Genomic DNA, 5,332 nt, shown 5'->3' on the forward strand with positions numbered 1-5,332 from the left:
CCAAACATTGAAGGTACGAGTCCTGTTCCTTCTGTTTAAGACCATCTGCGCTGTTGCGGGACACTCTGGCATGAGACTCAACCTGCCCTCCATGAGAACCAAAGAGAAGAATAAACACATCACGATCACAGTCGGACCCCTGCTCCAGCCGACGTACCAGGTCAGAAAGTCTGGCTCTTAACCAAAAATATTCCATTACACACTACGTCAAAACTGTCTTCAGATTTTACTGGGCCATTTGAAATTGAGACTATAAGTAACCTTGACTCTGTCCATCTACTGTGAAACATGAGAATCCATAATGCCTTTCATGTCCTACACATTCAGTCCATTAGGATGATGATGATGAAGATCGGCTAATCAAATACATTTGATTAGCTGATCATAAATGCATACCAGAGAGAAAGGGGTAATAATGCACAAGAGAAAGTAATCAGACTTAACCAGGCAAGAAAACACAGAAGCCACTGGAAAAAACTAAGGATTACAGGCCTGCATCAGCAGGCTGTTATTGTCTGTGTTTAGTCAAAAACAGCCTGCAAAATGATAGCAAACCCACTTAAGAAGCAAATACTATGAGAGGTTAAAAAAAGAGTCAGCAATTTGTAAGACAGATGCAGCGCTATCTATAAAAATGATTGCATATATATAGCTTGTGTCTCTATGTAGAGTAGTGTCAGGGTTACACAATAGATTAACTGTGACACTTTCAGGGATTTAAATAAACAGATAAAAATACAAAGTGGTGAAACTGTTGCCATCCTAAGAACAGCTTCTTCTCTTTCTCCCCCACATACACTCGTGCTCTTTATTGATTCTTAGTTCTTCTAATTTTGTCTTCTTTTTCTCATCTGATATCCATCTACTCCTTGTACGTATTCAGCCCACCTAATTTCACAGATGCTCTCAATTCTTCAATCACGTTGCTGCTTCTCATTCTGTTCTTTCGTTATCTTAAATTCACCACAGAATCATTCTCTTCCATCTCCATCATTTTGTATCTTCTCCAGCTCTTTTATTCGTTTGCAGCTGTCTCAGTTTCTTATCCCTGTATCTTTTTCCTTCTGTACCTTATTCTTCTGACCTGTCAGTCTCCCTCCTGTTTTCTCTTTAATTGTCTCTCTCTTACTCGCTTTCTTATGTTCAAGCTTTTGCCCTAATTTGAACTGACATAAACTTCAACACACACATTCTTACACTTGGCAATAATTGGTCTAATGAGAGCATGTAATTTTTTACCATCAGTTGCACTGGACCATGGGTTTTACATACTTCTGATATATTTGCATTAGTATTATTATACTGTGCACTAGAAACATTTAAAAGACGTAAAACACAATTTAAAACATAAATTAAATCCCTGAATATTGTTTTATTCACCTTTATCCCCAAACCTCCAGTATACTCCAGTCTAATGGAAGCCTTAAAGTTAAGTCAACATTTCCAGCTTTAACTTCCCACGACTGAAACGCTGCTTGTCTCAAGTTTCATTATCTGTCTTGTAACTCACCGGCCTTCTGGGAGCCAGAATCATGATGATCATTAATAGGGGTGCTGGTTTTATTGTTGCCTCATTATAGTAACAAGAGGCTGGAAAGCCTTTGCTGTTCATGTGTCATTTTCATTTTGTCAGGTCTGTCCTGGCAGGAACTAATGCATGAAGTCTGGGTGCACTTTAATAAGAACAGCCTCCACCTCTGGGATGAGATTCCCAAAACAATCTCCTGCAAGAAAGAGAAACACTCTTTTTTTAGGGGGGGCTGGAAAGGCAAGCATTTTCATTTTTGGAATTTTACCATCTCAACAACTCTCCCTCTGCAGGACTGGGAACTTTGTTTCCATGGTGATACATTCCACTTCCCAAAACAGGAGGTCATATCCCACAGGGAGATGTCACTGAAGACTTTTTGTTTCCCCTCCTGCGGCCCCTTGTGTGAGTCAGTGCTGAACCAACAAGTGTACTAAAAGCAAACATGGGAAAATCTAAGATATTCTTCTTCTTTTAAGATTAATTTTGCAGTCATAAATCAAACACTGACATTATGGCCTGTCCACTAACTTACTCATGTGTGAGTCAATAAAAAGAACCTGAGGCCAGTGGTTCCCAGAGGGTACCTGAGGTGAATTTGAGTGTCCTGGAGTGTTTTGTGTTAGCCATATTTATGACTGCACTAAAACAATGAACAGATTTACTGTATCAGTATTTTGTATCATCAAACTATAATGATTGTAGCACATGTATGTCTGCAAGCGCCTTGAGGCGACTTTTGTTGTGATTTGGCGCCATATAAATAAAATTGAATTGAATTGAATTGCATGTTTGTTCCTGAACTCCTCCTACATGACTAGTTTAGTCTTGATGAAAGTTTTTAGTAGATGCACCTATGGTATTAATTTAATTCATTTTGAATTATCACATCCCCAAAACTTTCAGAAAATTTGACCTCTTACCTTGATCGAGGTCACTGAGATTCAAATTTGTCCAAGATTTTTAGCAGATACATCTATGATATCAATTTGAAGCTCACACATTGCCTCAGAATCGAGTTATCGCTTTCACACATACGGGCAACCACCTAAAGACCCCACCATCCTTTTACAGCTGAGCGGTAAAAACTGTTATGCTGGAGAAAAATCATTTTATCAGTTTCCACTTTTGTATAATGTTAAGTAAGATTCAGTTAAGTGTCTGTGAAGGTTCTCAGTCATCCAGGTCATCGTAGTCAAAGGAGCTTGGAAAGAAAAGCGTCTGGACTTCTTTAAGTTACTTGAAGACGTTTCACCTCTCATCCGAGAAGCTTCTTCAGTTCTAAGGTCAAATGGTGGGGAGTCCCAGATTTAAACCTAGTGGGAGTTTCCCCCCACAGAGGGACAAAGGACCCCCTGATGATCCTCTAATCGCCTGAACCAAGGTGTGAAACTGGGTGTGAAACAGTTTCACACCTTGGCTCAGGCGAAGTCCAGACGCTTTTCTTTGCAAGCTCCTTTGACTAAGATTCAGTTAAGCATCAATCCTAATGAACATATTTGAGTACGGGAAGTAGAAATGATGAAGGAGTACTTGAGTCTATTGAACAGGCCTGTGGGGGTACTTCAGATGAAGAAGGTTAGGAAGCACTGCACTAACTGATGAATTAATGACATAAGTGTCTGTAGCAGATATCACAATCCAATTCATTCTCAAACTAGTTTCAAATGCTGCCATTCTAAGAGATCTGAACAAAGTCTTTGTCACTGATGCTTCAGCAGTATCAAACTACAGAGGTCTGTATTTATTAGCTCGAGAGCCTAGAGCAAGGTTTGTCAGCCATTTGGGTTTTCACTTACTGATTAAATTCATTTTCCCTCACCTTATACTTGGACACTGAAGAATGACACTTACCCACTGCATTTAAACCTGACTATTTTGTAGGGAGGTTGCAAAGCTCTTTCTCGGCATTAGCTAAACCTATACCAGTGACCCTGGGAAACATCTTAGAGTTTGTGTTCTATTCACTCTTTCTGTGTAACCACCATATTTACTGTGCTGAATGAATGAGTTAACAAATACCTGCAAATTTTGATATGTTTCCATCATCCTGGGTCCTGTCTGCATCATGGCTATTGAAGATTGCCTGGAATAGTAAAAATTAGCAGCATTAAAAGTTTCCCCACACACAGACTTCATCTGGGTGAGCCCAGGTATCAGTGCTGACTTTTTTTTTTTTTTTTTGCCTATCCAAAGGAATGACTTTGATTGATTTATTGGTGGACAGCCTCTTTATTCTAGCCCCATATTCTGGCCCTGGTCTGCCCTGTTTTGTGTTTCCCCAGCAGCTGGTGTACCAGTCTCTGTTGTGGCTCTCCAGGGAGATTCTCCTCCCGTGTTGGGATGGAATTCAATTGCACCATCTTGGACTGCAGCTGCTTAATGTATTTTTTTATGCTCCAGAGATCAGTAGTACGCTGGAGGGCCACTCTAACTGGAGCCTGCAGAAGGCAAGTTTATCAGGACTACAACAGAAAATGGATGGGTCAGGCCGTTTCTCCATGTGTAAAGAACGGAAACATGTATCCATGCACTTGGATACACCTGCATGGGAATGCCCTGCTCCTCCCACACCCACTGCTGCCAAAACAGAATCAAATCCTGTGGGAAACACACACTTACACCTGCATTATTGTTCAGACTGTCGTCAGAGCATTTTTAGCATCTGATTTAAACAGTAGCTGTCAAAGACGAAGAAAACTTTTTATACATCCTGCTCATTTATGCAGTTCTGCAGACGCTGTGCTGGTCTGTTCTGGTGAAAGAAGATGTTCTCGATTAACTGGTTGATTTGCCAAAACAAACAAATGCATACAATACAAATACAAGAAGTGAGCTTCCTCCAAAGGGTGACTAGCTTTTAGTGTTGCTCCTCCCAGTCCAAACATGCCAGTTCACGTGGTTGGGGCGTCTGACCAGGATGTCTAATTAACACCGAGGGGATGATGGACCAATTATATCTCTGTGCTTACACTGGGGAAACTTTGGTATCTCCCCAGAAGAGCTGGACAACATAGTCATGATAAGTCAAGGGCCTTATCCATAATTTAGAACTTGTTTGGTGCAATATGGTTTTTCTATAGCTGAAATGTTTATTTTGCTCCACTTTGGAATGGGAAAATTGCACAGTATGTGACATGTGATATGCCCTTCTTTGGAATAAGCCACAATCTACAATTTGGAATCAGACCCACATTTCCTCTAAACCTGTTGAGTTGAGCTGCATCAACACTGAAAATGCTTTGCTTAATGTGCCGGCTGCTTTCCATATAACTAACCATAAATAATCTTGGCCTATTGCAAATGCAACACACAGCCTGTGGCAGTCTTGGTTGTTTAAATATTTTTTCTTTGGACGGCAAATAATTATTTTCGTTGACCGAAGTAAGTAACAGGGATTTGTACATCATGAAAAGCCTTCTTTTAATGCATAACTCTGAGCCACAAAGTAGTGCACATCCTGCACCAGCAGGTTCTTGGCCACTTGAAGATGCTGGTCAGTGATAATGACCATTAACCAGTGCTTGCCCTTGACGACAGAGCGAGAACGAACTGAGCGGTGAATGGATAAACAAACAAACTGAATCATCATAAATCTATTATTTAATATTTATTACTTTTTTATTATAGAACTAGGAATAAAAAATACTATAATAATAATAATGATAAACTATAATAATACTAATAATAGAATTCTGGATCAGCACCATGATGCAAACTTGTGGCCATAACATATACAGTATGCTGGAGAAGGCATAAAATGTCACTGTGTATATGTGTGTGTGTTTTATGTGTGTCCTTTAC

The sequence above is a fragment of the Astatotilapia calliptera genome, chromosome 13 (assembly GCF_964374335.1).
Source record: "Astatotilapia calliptera chromosome 13, fAstCal68.1, whole genome shotgun sequence".
Lineage (NCBI taxonomy): Eukaryota > Metazoa > Chordata > Actinopteri > Cichliformes > Cichlidae > Astatotilapia > Astatotilapia calliptera.